The 16,986-nt window shown below is 40.4% G+C and overlaps 1 protein-coding gene across 3 annotated transcripts in view; it reads right to left on the bottom strand.

Annotated features, from left to right (window-relative positions):
* Nucleotides 1–12,861, bottom strand: part of PIK3R5 (phosphoinositide-3-kinase regulatory subunit 5) — an 89,665-nt gene extending 76,804 nt beyond the window's left edge. The window contains exons 1-2 of one of the 3 annotated variants that reach the window (XM_020966657.2): nt 12,341–12,861; nt 1,134–1,207 (exon numbers count right to left, since the gene is read on the bottom strand). The gene's annotated coding sequence lies outside the window, so the exon portion shown is untranslated. The remainder of the gene's footprint in view (nt 1–1,133; nt 1,208–12,340) is intronic. The other 2 variants (XM_020966655.2, XM_020966656.2) reach the window with 2 other exon arrangements.
* Between the last annotated feature and the right edge of the window lie 4,125 nt (nt 12,862–16,986).

The following is a 16,986-nucleotide window of genomic DNA, read 5'->3' as shown; positions in this document are numbered from 1 at the left end:
GTTGTCTGTGACAGAGCTGGGGTCTGAGTCCAGGTTTCCTGAATCCTGCTGTGACAATTTGGTTTATAGCTTAGGGCTGATAAGTAGCACAGCAGCCAGGGCAGAGAAGGGCAAGGGAACACAACAGAGGCAGCCAAGAATGAATGGGGAAAGTTTTGTTTTTTAAAGGGTCTCCCTTGAAAGAAAAATGAAGTAGATTGCTACATTGAATGCCCATCAACAAATGATCGTCATGGCATCTGGAATGGCTGGCTGCTTGTCCTGTTACTCTTCATTCATTCAACAAATAGGTATTAAGGACCTACTAGGTACTGGGGATGATACAAAGTTCTGAAAAGACCAGACCCCTGCCTTTCGTGGAGCTTGCAAGCTAGTTGAAGGATAAAACACCAACCAAGGTAACTATAATGTACAACATGGCATTCGATTGCAAGCTCCTTGAGGAGAGGGATTGTCTTTTGCCTCTTTTTGTAACCCCAACACTTAGCACAGTGCCTGGCACATAGTAGGCATTTAATAAACGTTTGATTGATTGATTGATTGCATGAAGTACATTAGAGAGTTGAAAACAAAGTGCTTGGTGAGGTCTGAGAGAAAAGAGCCAACTGAGAAGATCAGACTTTAAAGTCTGGGTGGTAATTCAACAGAAGTGGGTTTACTAAGGATATTCCAGGTATAGCAAATGACATGAGCAAAGTGCAGGGTATAGTGGGGAAGACAAAGTTGTACAGATGGCCTGCAACAGAGTAAATGGAAGCGAATAATGTAAGAAGGTGGGAAAGGGAAGATGGTGCCAAATAGTGAGTAACAGGCAAAGTAATTGAACTTTACTGTCCAGGCAATAGGGAGTTACTAATGACTTTTTTTTAAGCAGGAGAGTGACATAATTGGATCTGTCCACATTCAATAGGTCTTTCGGGCTACCCAAGGATCTCAGGGCCAGACTTAAACACTACAAGGCACAGAATCCTATAAACATTTAAATCTCCCTTAAATCTCGCCATCTCAGAAAAATTATGTTAATTTCAATGGAAGGCCACACATTTGGGGAAGGAAGCTCTCCAAGATCAACCCTATTCTTCTCTTAAAAATTAGCAGCATAATCTCTGATTTGCCCCTGTTATTCAACATACCTTTACAAAGTCATCATCACTTATCCAAGGGTTGCTTATGACAATTTCAGCTATCATAAAATACAACCAGTAACCTGGAAAGAAATTAAAAAACAAGATCCTATGACTTTTAGAGCACTTGCACCTTACTCATAGAAGAGACTCTCAAACCCTACCTCAGAGAGTACTTAAATTTCCTCTGCATAAAATGTTCATGTTTTCATATTTTACATTCCTAGAACTTAAAACATAAGTCACACATTTATTCAACATATACTTATTTGCAACTACAACTTAAGAGGCTCTATACTAAGCATTCAAGATACAATAACAAAATGAACCAGGCCCTGCCATCAACAATCTTATATTTTACTATTTATTTTTCACAGTAAGAAAGTAAGAGAAGGCAATTTGAGGAAGAGAGCACTTACAACTTGCGGGATCATGAAAGGCTTTGCTTAGGAGGTGGCACCTGAGTTAAATTTTGAAGGACACTAGGAATTCTAAGAGGCAAAAGCAAAAAGGAAGACATTCCAGGTGTTGAAGTCTGTGTGGCAAAGGACATGGAAACTGGAAATAAGACTTTGGAGAACTGCAGCTAGATCAATTTGTATGGAACACCAAGTATATGGGAATCCTGGGAAGATGGAAAACAATGTGAGAGCTAACTTGGGATGAAATTCTCCCCATACCAGCCCAAATAAATAAGAAAAGATGCCCCTACATGAGACAAAAATAGCAACAACATGAAGAGAAAATTGAAAGGTCAATTCTTCTGCTTGTATTCTTGATGTCTCCTTCTATCTTCTCCAGGTGATTTGACTTCACTATCATTTCCTCCTCCAATCTTCAGTCTCCACCTATCTACTGGTTCCTTCCTTGCTACTTACAAACATACCTGTCTCCATCTTTGAAAACTCTCTGTCTCTCTGTCTCTGTCTCTCTCCCTCCCTCCCTCCCTCCCTCCCTCCCTCTCTCTCTCTCTCTCTCTCTCTCTCTCTCTCTCTCTCTCTCTCTCTCTCTCTCTCGGGCACGCACACACCCCAATCTTTCTCCTGAGCTTCAATCCTACATTGCAAATGCCTATTGGACATTTCAAAGTGGATAAACCATAAGTGTTTCATACTTAATATTCCAAAGCCTCTTTCCCCAAAAAACACATGTCCCCTTTTCCAAATTCCCTATTTCTGTCAAGGGCATCATCATCCTTCTAGACTCTGAGGTTTCCAACCTCAATATCATCCCAGACTCCTTGTTCTTTTTCACCCAACATATTCAAATAGTTACCAAATCTTGTTTTTCACAGCTCCACAATATCTCTCATACACGGTCACTTCTTTCTACATGTCTTACAGACACTACCCCTAGTTCACTCCTTCATTATCTCTCTCCTGAATTATTATAACAGCCTCCTAATAGTCTAGGATCATAGATTTAGAGCTGGAAAGGATTGTAGATACCATCAAATCCTGCCCTCCCATTTTAAAGATGAGAAAACAGAGAAGTTAAGTAATTTTCCGTGGGTCACATAGCTAGTAACTGTCTAAGACAGGTTACGAATTTAGGTCTACCTGACTCCAAACCCAGCACACTATCCACTATGACACCTAACTCTTGCCTTAAGCCCCTCCCCACTCCAACCTTTCCCCTACCCCCAACAATGTCAAAGTAATTTTCCCAGAGTGAATGTTGAAATGTCAACCCTACTCAATAAAATCTTTAAACTCAAACAAACTCCTGTTGATGCTAAAATTCATTTAAAACTCTTCACAACCTGTACCTTTCCTGTCTTTCCAATTTTCCTACCCTATTGTTCATGCATTTCTAAGGTACAGCAACACTATTCTATTTGCTGTTTTCACAGACAAAGCTCTATTTCCCATCTCTATGCCTTTCTATTGGCTGTCACCCATCCCTAGAATGTTCTCCTTATTCATTCCCAACTCTTAGAATCTCTGGCTTCCTTCACAATTCAGCTCTTGTGACACCTCCTACAGGTGGCTTTACTCATTCTCCCAGTTGCTAGTGCTTTTCCCTCTAAGATTACCTTGTACGTATTTTATATGTGTCTTGTGCATAGTTCCTCCTTTAGAACACAAACTCCTTGAAAGCAGGGACTTTTTTTTTTTAATACTCCTACTGCTTGGCACAGTGCCTGACATATAGTAAACACTAATTAAATACTTGTTGATTACCTGAAAGAGTTTGATACAAGGCAAACCTTATGGGGAAAATGCCTTAAAATCACCTCTCTCACCTGCCTCTATTGTCCCCAGCTTCACCCCTCTCTGACACCACTGCACGTAGCCACATTAGACTATAGGGGCCTTCTTGGCCCTTCTGGCAGCTGCAGTTTTAGGTGTGGCTTTCAGCATTAATCCCTTAGCAGGGTCCTAAGGGAGCTCATTCCTAGGGGGGGATGGAAAACTGTAATTCAGGACCATTCCAAGGTTCTAGAGAAAGGAAAGGCGAATAGGTGGAAAGAGGTTGCTTTGAAGAAGCATGCAGTCTTCAGAACAAAATTCTGGAGGAAGGAGAGGCCCAGCAGTACAACATTGGTTACAATGATTTATTACTGTACAGGAGGAAATCGGCACCCCAGAAGTGGTGAGAGAAAGCTAGAGGAAAGACCCAATTACAAAGGCTTGTCAGAGCCTCCTCTCTCTCTCCCACTCCTAGCATTGTTCTGTGGGATCCTCCCAAAACCCTATCTGACTGGTCCCAGAGTAAAACTAGGAAATGAAAAGTCAAACTCAGAAAAGAGAGTAAAAGGGGGCAGCTAGGTGGTGCAGTGGATAGAGCAGCGGCCCTGGATTCAGGAGGACCTGAGTTCAAATCCGACCTCAGACACATAACACTTACTAGCTGTGTGACCCTGGGCAAGTCACTTAAGTGACTTGAGAGTGCAACTGAGAAAGGTAAAGAATAGGTCCATCTACAGTGGCCTCTAGGAGTCTCCTTGAATCAGTGTCCCAACAGGTCACTCTCACTCCTTCAAGGCCACAGATTATGTCAAACCTTGGTGACATGAAAGAACATAGAAGAGGAAGGAGGGGCTGAGGGAGAGAAACAAAAGCTCTGCCTTACTTACAGGAGGGAAATGTGGCTATAAGATTATGTTCATATCAAAGAAACCATAGATAAATCAACAGAATGATGGGTAAGGACAGATAAAAGCTGACAAAGGAGGAGAAATGAACAAGCAATTAAAAAAAGGAGCCATATCAATGAAATTTTGCAACAAAGAAAATGGAGTCAAAATTCCCATGAGGAAGGTGTTTATTTATTTACAATAAATTCTGCAAAGTCCTCTGAAATGAGAGTGCAGCAAAGTCAAGAACCTCAAAAAATGGAGTGTAGAAGAACAATAAAAATTTAACTGGTGAGAGTGTGTGGGAATCACATAAAGAAATGGGGGCAGAAATTAAAGCTAGGGAGGTACTCAAAAAGGCTAACAAGAGACTAGACAGAACAAAAGACAGAGACGTATGTGATAATAATAGATTCTCTGAAAATGAGAACATTGGAATCCAAAAATGCAGAAGTAGAAGAAAAATAACAAAAGCAATTTCAAAAACAAGACCATAGGAACATTTAAAAACAAATAATTGAAAACAAAACACCGATTAACAATTTAAAAACAATTCAACAATTAAAAATAAGATTATAAGAAAACATGAGCTCTATAAAACCATAATACTGAACTCAAAGATAAGATTTGACCAGGAAATCTAAGAAGTATATGTCTTCCAGGAAAAACATCATTAAATACTGGGAGGACCGGGCATGTCAGCTGGTGCAAAAATGGGCTTGGTTCTTAGAGATATTTTTAAATTCTGGTCCTAAAGAAAACCACACTTCAAGAAATCATACAGGAAAATGATCCAAAAATTTTGGAAGCAGATGGCAAAGTACAGATAAGAGACTCAACAAAACAAAGAACCCCAAGTTTTACTCAACAAGAAATATCAATCAGACTTCAGAATTAGAATTTCAAATAAATTACATAGGAATCAAGAAAAAAACCTTACATGTTCCAAGAAAAAGCAGTGTTTACAAGGAATCAAATGATTAATTGGAATATGACATTCTAAAAAGCAAAGTTTTGTTGGCACCTCAAAATAACACATCTTGCAGAGTTGAGCCTAGGTAGGCATCAAAGAGAATGAGTGAATGTTGAAACACAGAAGTAATTCAACATGCAAAATGCCCAAACAGAAGAAAAGCTAAATACTTCAGATAGTAATGAAAGCCTAAGAAATTAAATGTTCATTTTCAAGTGGTTAGGGACAGACAAGGGACAGTTAGGTGGTACTGTAGATATAATGCAGGGCGTTAAGTCAAAAAGACTTTAAATGTGGCCTCAGACACTTATTAGCTGTGTGACCCTGGGCAGATCATTTAACCCTGTCTGTCTCTGTGTCCTTATCTGTCAGATGAGCTGGAGAACGAAATGGCAAAGCACTCCTGTATCTTTGTCCAAGAAAACCAAAATGGGGTCATGAAGAGTTGAACATGACTGAAATGATTAAACAACAACAAAAGGGGATAGACAAGACCACAAACATAGGGTGGAGGAATCCTGTTGTTCACAGTTTAACTTTAAAAGAAAACACTTTGCACATTGAGACACATTGAGAGGGGCAGCTAGGTGGGGCGGTGGATAGAGCACCAGCCCTGGATTCAGGAGCACCTGAGTTCAAATCCAGCCTCAGACACAAAACATTTACTAGCTGTGTGACAATGGGCAAGTCAGTTAACCCCATTGCCTAACCAAAAAAAAAAAAACACCAAAAAATAAATAAATAAAAAAATAAAAAAAGAGACACATTGAGAAGGCAAAGACAGTAATGGGGAAAAAATCAGGGAGTAGTAAATAGACTAAATGAAGTAATATTTAAGGGGTGAAATCTCATTCTCTCAGTAAGTAAACACTATAGATGCTAAGATAATACAAAGGAACTCCTCTTGAGTAAGAAGAGAGGAAGGGATGGGGGAGTGGAAATATCCAGGAAAAAGATGGTCAGGACCCTAGAGGCACTGCGTGATAGTGGAGAGAGAGATGATTTTGGAGCCAGGAAGAACAACCTCTAACACATGGTTATATGTGACCCTGGGCAAGTCACTTAGCTTCTCAGTGCTTTAGACATTGGTAGAAGACATTCCTTTCCAGGAAGAAGAGAAGAGGGAGGAAGGGGGAAGAAACAAATATTTATTAAGCACCTGCCATGTGTCAGGGACTGTGCCTTTACCACGTGCCATTTTACAAATAGTATCTCATTTGATCCTCACAACCCCGTAAGGAGCTCCCTTCACCAGTGAAATCAAAGGTCCAGTTCTCAGCCTCCCTCAATGAATAGAATGGAATATTGTTGTGCAGTAAGAAATGGTGAATATCAAAAATTCAAAGAAATTAGGAAATATTTGTATGACGCGATGCATAGGGAAATAAGCAGACCAAAAAAAAAGGAATTATAAGAATAATAACAGTAGTGTTTTTTCTGAGTGATAGTGAACAAAAAGAGGGGGTTAAATTAATTAAATTCATTAATGAATAAAAAAATTACTAAGAGCTCACTATATATCAAGCACTCTGCTAAGCACTGGGGAAGCAAACACAAAAGCAAAGATAACCCTTGGGTTAAAGGAGCTATATCTTTTTTTTTTTTAAAGAATATAAGTTCTTTGATGTCTTTTTTTTTACATCACCCTAATTTCCCCTAATAACCTTTCCTCTCCTCCTCCCAGAGAGCTATTCTATAAAACAAACTATTTTTAAAGACAAAGAAAGAGGAAAAAAATCAATATAACTGATCAACACATCCAAAAAGTCCAAAAAAAAAAGTTAAATGTATAATACTTTTAGATCTCTTACTTCCACATACTTGGAGTATGAACCTAATAATAAAATTTCTGGGTCAAAGGATACAGACTTTTTAATCCCTTTTTTAAAAAACATAATTCCAAATAGTGTTCCCAAATGGTAGCACTGATTCTCAGCTCTACCAACAACATACTAGTGTGCCTATCTTCCCACAACCCCTCCAGCACTATTCCCATCTTTTGTCATCTTTGCCAATTCACAGTATGTGAGGTGAAGTCCCAGGGTTTTTTTGATTTGCATTTCTCTTATTATTAGTCATTTGGAACATTCTTTCATATAGTTGTTAACAATTCATAATTCTTCTTTTGAGAATGGTTCATATCCTTTGACCACTTATGTATTGGGTAATGGCTTTTAGTCACACACATATACATATGTGTTAAATTTTTTTTTTACATATCTTAGATACCAAACCCTTATTAGAAAACTTTGAGGGGCAGCTAGATGGAGCAGTGGATAGAGCACCGGCCCTGGATTCAGGAGGACCTCAGTTCAAATATGGCCTCAGACACATAACACTTACTAGCTGTGTGACCCTGAGCAAGTCACTTAACCCCCATTGCCCAACCAAAAAAAAAAAATGAAATTTTCAGGGTCAGCTAGGTGGCACAGTGGATAGAGCATCGGCCCTGAAGTCAGGAGGATCTGAGTTCAAATGTGGCCTCAGACCAAACATTTGACACCAGCTGTGTGACCCTGGGCAAGTCACTTAACCCCAATTGCCTAAAAATAAAAAAGAAAAAAAAAAGAAAACTTTGATACAAAGACTGTTTTCCATTTAACTGCTTCTCCTCTTATCCTAGGTGTATTGATTTTATTTGTAAAGAAACTTTTTAGTTTCGTGTTAACTAAAGTCACATATTTTATCATATGTCATTGCCTCTATCCTTTGGTATGTGATCTGCCTCTCTTCTAATTTTTATAGTATTATGTTTAATATTAAGGTCACATACCCATTTAGAATATATTGTGGAAGAATTTAATGTGGGGAGACAACATATATGGGGCAATGGTGGCCAGGAAGTGTTGCTTTGGTGACGGGGATTAGGTCATAGGGGAGTATATACACCCTTTCATGGAACAATGATAGAATTAATTTGATTATGATTCCAGAACTGGAGAACGTGGCATCTGGTGGGAAGAGTGTCCCAAGGATCTGTGCTTGCTCTTGTGCTATACGTTTATCAAAATGTCAAGACGCTTAGCTTAGAGGAATAGCAAAACATCAAAATACTGAATCAGGATCCAAAAAAGATTTCAACAAGTTAGAATATGGGGCAGCTAGAAGGCTAAGTGGATACAACAGAGGTGAGGAACCTGAGGCCTCGAGGCCACACATGGCTTTCTAGGTCCTCAAGTGTGGCCCTTTGACTGAATCCAAACTTCACAGAACAAATCCCCTTAATAAAAGAATTTGTAAATCTTGGACTCAGCCAAAAGGCCACACCCAAGGATCTAAAAGGCCATTTGTGGCCTCAAAGCTGCAGGTTACCCACCCCTGGAATACAGCACTGGGCCTAGAGTCAAGAAGACCTGAGCTCAAATCTAGCTTCAGACACTTACTAGCATCGTGACCCTGGTCAAGTCATTTAACTGGAGAAGGAAATAGCAAACCAGTATCTTTGCCAAGAAAACCCCACGGACAGTACTGGTGTGCTATGATTCAGACACCACTGAACAAATCAACAACGACAACAACAACATTAAGATGAAATGTAGCAGGAATAAAAGGTAAAGTCTTATACCTGGGTTCAAAAAAGTCAACTTTATCAGCACAAGATGGGGAGGTAGCAGGGCTCTACAGAAATTCCTCTGAAAAACATCTGGGGATTTTAATGGACTGGGAGCTACATATGTGTCACCAACGTGCTACATCAGGCTAAAAGCTAATGTAGTTCTTTTTCTCTGAGGTTCTGTTGAAGGAATTGGGAACGTGTGGCCCAGAGAAGTGGAGATTTAGGGGAGGACATGAAAGCTGTTTCCATGGGTTCAAAGGACTATCACGTGAAAGAAGTAGATTTGTTCTGCTTGACCCTAGAGAGCAGAACTAGGAATAGTGGGGTAGAAGTTGCAAAAAGGCAAATTAAGGCTCCATTAAAAAAATTTTTTTAAACAATTCAATGTATCCAAAAGTAAAATGGGCTGCCCTAAGAGGTAACGGGTCCTCCTTCACTTGAAGTCTTCAAGAAAGGCTAGATGACAATTTGTCAGTCTTATTACAGAGAAAATCTTTATTGATGTACAAGTTGGACTAGAAGGCCTCTGATTTCCCTTCCAACAATGATATTCCCTATGACTGTTGAAGGTACCACCATTCTTCCAGTCACTCATGCTCAAAATCTTAGTGTCACCTTCCCGTCATCTTTCACATCATATAGCCTATCAGTTGCTAAATCTGGAAATTTCTTTCTCTGCAATATTTCTCTAAATGTCTTTTTGTGACTACCAACAAGCCTAGTTCAGGCCCTCATTACTTCTCTCCTGCACTTTTGTAATAACTATTTAATTAAATTCCCTGCTTCAAGTCTCTCCCCTCTAATCCATTTTCCACACAATTGTCAAAGTGATTTTCCTAAAGCTTAGGTCCATGTCTCCCCCTCACCTCTCTCAACAGATTTCCATGGCTCTCTATAACGTCTAATATCAAATATAAAATCTTCTAGTTGACATTTAAAATTCTTAACAACGATCAATTGCTTTTCCTAACAAACAGTGCTCCAATATGCTCCATTTCCTATCTCAGTGCCTTTTCACTGATTATCCCCCCATGTCTGAAATGCTCCCTCGTTCCCAACCTCCACCTTGTAAAATACATGGCTTTCTTTAAGACACCTCAAGAGCCAGCTCCATTAAGAGGCCTTTCCTGGTCCTTCTCCATATACTAGTGTCTTCTACTAGGGATTCATAACTCAGGGTTCATGACCTTGGGTGTGTGGTGTGTGTGTGTGTGTGTGTGTGTGTGTGTATGCACACCTACATCTATATATATATAATATATATAATCGCTATTGTATAATAAATGCATATATACACTTATATAGTTATATAATTATTTTTAATTATTAATGATACAAAAATATGTATATATATATCTAAGATATATAACATACATTTAAATACATGCATATATATTACATATAAATATATATATTTCAATATAATTGGTTTCCATTGTAATTCTATGTTACTGTTTGTTTTGCATTTAAAAATATTATTCTTGGGGCAGGTAGGTGGCGAAGTAGCTAGAGCACCAGGCCCTGGAGTCAGGAGGACCTGAGTTCAAATCTGGTCTCAGACCAGATACGTGATACTTTCTAGCTGTGTGACCTTGGGCAAGTCACTTAACCCCAATTGCCTTGCCAAAAACCCCCCCCAAACCCAAAACATTATTCTTACAAGGGTTCTACAGTCCAGACTGCCAAAGGGATCCAGAATGCAAAAAAAAAAAAGGTTTAAAACCCCTGCTAAAGGGTACTTCACACCTATTGGAGCAGCTAGATGACTAAGTGGATAGATTGCAGGGATTAGAGTCAGAAAGACCTCAGTTCAAACCCTGCCTCAAACACTCATAGTTGTGCGACCTTAGACAAAGTTACTAAACCTCAGTTTCCTCATATGTAAAACTGAGGATATACTAGCACCTACCTCCTAGGGTTGTTGTGAGAATAAAATGAGATAACATTTGCAAAGCACTTAGTATAGTAGCTGTCATATTAGTAGAGTGCCGGGGCCCAGAGTCAGAAAGACTTCCCAAATTCAAATCTATCCTCAGACACTTAATAGCTGTGCGACCCTGGGCAAGTCAGTTAACCCTGTTTGTCTCAGTTTTCCTCATCTGTAAAATGTGCTGCAGAAGGAAATGGCAAACCACCCCAGTATTTTTCCAAGAAAACCCCAAATGGGGTCATGAAGAGTTGGACACAACTGAAAAACAACTGAACAATATTAGCTATTATCATTACTTTGTATTTAGGCCTGTATGTACCAGTTTATGAACATGCTGTTATTAGAATGGAAGTTTGTTGAGAACAGGAGCTGTTTTTAGTTTATATTTGTATCCCCAGCACTTAGCATAGTATCTACATGTAGTAAGCACCTTAATAAATACTTGCTGATTTTTGATTCTGTGACATTTACACAGTTAGTAAGGACATGATCTGGCATTTGTACCCAAGTGTTCTGGCTTCAAATGCAGTGCTATACAAATGTTAGCTATTAATAATAACAATAACAATAATTTCCTTTATAGCAAGAGAGAGGAATGTTGGCCTACCTAGGCATGTCTCCGACCCTTCCCTCTTTAAATCCTTGGGTTAAGGAATTGTATATCCAGAAAATCCCATTTGAAATGCAAACATGTCACTCGGTTGGGAGAACATATTAAGGAAGTTACAGAATTATAGCTTTCCTGAACTAAAAAGGAATTTCAGAGATCACTTCACTGTTCTAGGCCTCACTTTCCTCATGTGTAAGAGGATGGTGTTGGACTAGATGATGTCTATGCTTCTTACCATTTTGTCTGGTCTGCAGTTCTATAAAAACGCTGCAAGTTTTAGAGTAATAACTGAAGTCATAGATCCTGGATTCAAATTCTGCTTCACAAGCTTACCTCCATGACCTGGACTACTTGAGGTTCCCAGCTCTAGATCTATGATCCTACGACATTTTAACTGAATATTTTATAAGTTGAGAATTAGACCCTCAGGGAATGGGTTAAGGTAAATTTAGACGGAGGCACTGAGTCACTGGTTGTGGATTATAAAAACTAAGAAAGGCTTTAAAACCCCTTTAAAAGGTAAACTTAGTATTCTAACAATTTTGCTTAACCATATTCCCGCTGCTACCTTCCCCACTCTACTTCGACCCCACCCCCGACATATGCATTGAAGGCTTGTTAACTAACTTTGGACCACATCCTGTACTTTTCAGCTCCTCTTCCTTTTTCTTCCTAAGTCTCCTCCTGAACTCATATCACTCTGGGCCCATGGGGTCTGGGCCCATTGGGCCTGGGCCACTCAGTTTCATCCACTACCTCAATTTGAGAGTCTGGTCCATGTAACTTAAAGTCACTAAACTTCATATCTATACCCAGACATGCATTTAAAATAGAGACTAAATTAGGCGGCTGCGTGAGGAGGAAGGGAGGATATAAAAGGCAAGCTCCTAAATCCTCGGTCCTCTACTGCCTCCAGCTCCATCCCACCCTACCCCACTCCCTCTCCACTGTTTGCATTCATCTACCACTCCCATTGTTCCACACCCCCCCCCCCGCCCCGCATCTAGTCCGCCAGACCTGCTCTCCCCGGGCACCAGGCCCCGGGCACGGCTGCCCTTGCCAACACACCTGCTGCCCGGGCTGGATACCTTGCCCATCCTCGAGATGGAGTGCTTCCTGGCTCGTTCTCTGGCTACAGTCCGTGTAGCTGCGCTTCGACCCCAACCATAGCTCGGAACTCCCCAAAACGATCCCAGACTCCTCTTGCAGCCAATTGCCGCCGGCTGGGTCTGAACTGCAGGGGCGGGGGCATCTAGCTTCGGGCCAGACCTTCCAGCCCCACCCAGCCGCCGAGTCTCGCCCCGGAATGGGGCGGAGTGGAGCTGAAGGGACTCCCAAAGCTTTCTTGCTGCCACGCCCTACAGTTTAAGCTGCGGGTGCTCAACGAATACCCCCGGAGGCCCCAGTTAGCGGAACCCAGTCCTGACTCTCACGGACTTCGAGATTCTGTGCTCTCCAGTTGCCCACTTTCTAACCCCGTTTCGGCTAAGTCTTGTTCCTGCCTGTCAGCGGTTTAGACGCAGCAGGGGAAATAACTGGGGAAGAGATTTGCATGGATTCATTCATCAGAGTAAAAGTACAACCAGCATCCCAAATCCCAAGAGCCTAAGAAGCTAGATGACTGGCCCAAGAACCTTTGAATAGTAGGGTGGGGTAACCCGAGAGAGTTTTTAGTGTCGGGGGCCAGCGATAAGGGGAGAAAGAGGAAGCTAGAGAACGTGCTTCCTTCTACTCCTGCCCAGCTCCCCCACTTCCTCCTACCACTTCCATTTTCTTTTAGTAGGTGCATTTTCCATCTAGTACACTCTGCTTCCCCCATTGCCACCCCCACCCCTATCTGTTCCCTTACTACAATACCCTTCAGTTGGATGTGGAGTCTGGAGACAAGTGCCACTCCTTGATTTGCCACTAAATTGCTGCTCAAAGTTTATGTAGGACACTTCCCCTCCCTTTGGCCTCGAAATGAGAGTAGACTAGATAATTCTCTTTCCCACCTCTCCCTCCTCCCACTCCCATGCCAGCCCCTACTGCAGCTCTACTCTGTATCTACTCTCATCACTTCGAAGCATTCCTGGATATCCTGGGATATATCTTGGAAAATATTCAGAATAACAGGGATCCCAAAGACTCTGTGACCTGCTCTTCACCACTTCTGCACAACAATATCTCATTTCAAATCACCCCATTTTCTGGGAAAGAAGAGAAAGATAACTGTTACCACTAATCCTCAAAAAAGAAAAGCTAAGGTACAGAGAGGTTGGCATTGGGGAGTGGGTCGAAACTAAGAGGATCAAGGGTGCAGATTCTCAACCTCAATACACAACCTAAGCAAATGGACCCATTAACCGTAGGATCACTGGATCTTGGATTGGAAAGAAGGTCTGAGTTCATCTAGTCCAATCTCTTTATTTTACAGACAGAGAAATTGAGGCCTGAAACTGATGGAGATGAATGCTGAGGTTAGGGGTTCCTTTGTCTAAAGCTAAGTCCCTCAAGGGCTCTGAGATTCAGGTAATACTGCAGTAAATTATAGGGGCCAACACTGATGAAGTCTTGGAGATCTTCTGTCTCTGTTGTGTCTGGTGCTGGTATATCAGAGAGTTTTAAATGGAGAGCTCAGAGAAGCCAGGGTACTTCTACATTTGTGCTTCTATTTTCATATCTCTGTGATAAGGTTAGAGAGTTATATCTTTGATAAATACAAAGTTGAAATAAGGCCAATCCTTTACCCAACCTAGGATATAGCTATGTATTCCCATCCATATGCCTAGCACAATGTCCTGCACATAGTAAATGCTTAATAATTGTTTGTAAGAGGTAGTGTGATGTAATAACAAGATCTATAGATTTGGGAATAAAATGCTTTTAGGTCCTAAGTGTTCTATGCTTGTATGACCTTGAAAGGTCATTGATCCTCTCTGGACTTCAGTATCCTTATTTATAAAGTGATGGGGTTGGACTTGATCATCTCTGAAGTCTATTTTCAGCTCTATAAAACATATGATGCTATTTTGTTCAAAGTATACCCACAGAGCTCTCTAAAGGAAGTGAGACCTCACATTTCAAAACAGGCAGAGACAGTGTATAACCACCTCCTTTAGCAAAATTAAACAAAGGTAGGGGAGCACTGGCTTACACCACAACTTTAGTCCAAGATTTCCAAGATCAACTATGAGGTTATTTTCTGTAGAAAAACCTAAAGATGTGGACATAGGTGATTTTTCCTTTCCAGGTACATTAAATAGCAGAATCACATAAAATTTTGGAGTTGGAAATGAATATCTAGTCCAATCCTTACCCAAAAAGGAATCTGCAGCACAACATTTGGAACCAGTAGTCATCCAATCTCTTTTCAAAGGCCTACAAGGAGAGAGTAGTCATACCTCCTGAAGTAGCCCATTCTACTCAATGATAGCTCTACTTGTTAGGAAGTTGCCCATATCAAAATAAATTTACCTCTTTGCAACTTCTACCCATGGCCGCTGGGCCCATATAAAATAAGCTGAATACATTTTCCACTTGAGTCCTGCAAAAACTCAGACAGCTATCATTATCTGCTTAATTCTTAAAAGCAAAACAAAACAAAAATATGCAAATACAAGTTCCCCAAAGGAGGTAGAAACAGAAAGCATCTTGAGCTGAAAGTAGGGGAAGCGAATACTAGTTTTAAAAGGGTCCTTAGAGACATCTGCTCCAATTGCCACATTTTACAATGGAAAAAAAATACATCCTAGAGTATAATTTGTCCAGAGTCACACTGTTAACACAGAAATAATTCAATTCATGGCATTCCTTCTTCAGGATTCAATGGACATACATATCAATAAAGTAGAACATGAATGTGCTATAAGAGTGATAGTAATCTTGTAAATTCCAAAAGAGATAGGTCCGAAACATGTCATGAAGCACTTTCCTTATAGCTACCCTTGTGAGATAGTTATTCTTATTTTACAAATACAGAAATTGAGGTTTAGAGAGTATAAGTGACTTAAGGTACCAATATAATGGAGATATGTCAGAGCCAGGACTGAGATCCATGCATTTTGGTTACAATTTTTCCAAAGACACACTCATCCAGATGGCTTCAGGTAGAAGATGGCATTTGAGCTGGGTCTTTATGGAAATGTACAGAAAAAGGGTGATAGTACTGCTCTTCTTTGCCTAGGTCAGACCACATCTGGAGTACCATATTTTTAGGAAAAATATAAGAAATTCAATAACTTTTGTTGAATAAATGAATAAATAATAGTGAAATAATAGAAGGATTTTAGGACTGAGATCTAGAGTAGCTGATAACAAAAATAATTGTAGTAAGCAATTAGGTGATTCAAAACTGTGGAGATAAGGGTTTGAGCTTGGTTGGTGCCTGCAGGTGAGCTCCAGGACTGAAAGAAAGGAGACAGATTTTGTGTGAGGTATTGAGGGGGACCCTGAGATGGGCTGAGATTCTAAGCAGTAATGGAGTTCTACATGGAAGAAAGGACTTGGGATTGACAGGAGGGTAGTGTTGAAGCACTTTGTGCACATAAGCCCATGGCTCAATACTTCAGCACCAAACTTGACTCAGACTGGTTGCTGCCTTAATAATAACTCACTAATGGCTCAGCCCCTGCCTAGGGTTCAGACCCTGAGAACAATTGAATTTGGCTTATGTCTTTTTCGGGATCTGTTCTCTTGTCCCCTGCTTCCATTGTAAGCAGTGAAGCTTACAAAACATCAAAGAAATGCTTTATTAAAATAGAAATAAAGGGGCAGCTAGGTGGCACAGTGGATAGAGCACTGGCCCTGAAGTCAGGAGACCTGAGTTCAAATCCGGCCTCAGACCAAACACTTGACACTAGCTGTGTGACCCTGGGCAAGTCACTTAACCCCAATTGCCTAAAAAAGAAACAACTACTACCTCTAAGAAATGAGAATTATGAAGTATTCATAGAAGCATTAGAAGACATACGAACTGATTCAGAGTAGAGTAAGCAGAACTAGGGAAAACAGTATGCATATTGAACACAGCAGCATAATCATAAAAAACAAATAAACAAAATCCCCTGAACATTGTGTAATTATATTGGCCAAGTTTGGCATGGGAAAATAATTGAATAAATGCACATCCTTCCTCTTTTCACAGAGGTGGGGATTACTATAGACATGGAATACTATCTATACTGTCAGACATGATTGGTAAGTCTTAACTTTCTCTCTCTCTCTCTCTCTCTCTCTCTCTCAATGATTTGGTATAAGGAAGGAACAAATTTTTAAATTTTGAATGCTGTGGATAAATTCACTTACCTTGGCAGTATACTTTCCAGGGATGTACAGATACATGATAAGGTTAATGCATACATTGCCAGAGCTAGCTCAGTGTTTGGGAGGTGTGGGAAAGTGTGGGAAAGAAGAGATATTAGACTGCCTACCAAACTGAAGGTCTACAGAACTATTGCACTGACCTCATTGTTGTATGTCTGTGAAACATGGACAGTGTGCCAACACCGTGCCAGAATTGTCTTAGGAATTTGAATTGTCATTTGAATTGTCATAGGAAGAATCTGAAGATCACCTGGCAGGATAAGGTACAGGATTCTGAGGTCCTTTCCCAAGCTGAACTGCCAAGCATTCAAACTCCACTGCAGAGAACACGACTCTGATGGGTTGTCCATGTTGTTCAATTGCCAAATGTATGTTTTCCTAAAAGACTGGAGAACTTGAACAAGGCAAGC

Source organism: Phascolarctos cinereus, unplaced genomic scaffold (assembly GCF_003287225.1).
Source record: "Phascolarctos cinereus isolate Bilbo 61053 unplaced genomic scaffold, phaCin_HiC Scaffold_5;HRSCAF=322, whole genome shotgun sequence".
NCBI lineage: Eukaryota > Metazoa > Chordata > Mammalia > Diprotodontia > Phascolarctidae > Phascolarctos > Phascolarctos cinereus.
The sequence above is the reverse complement of the archived record's forward strand: the minus strand, read 5'-3'. Positions and strand labels throughout refer to the sequence as shown.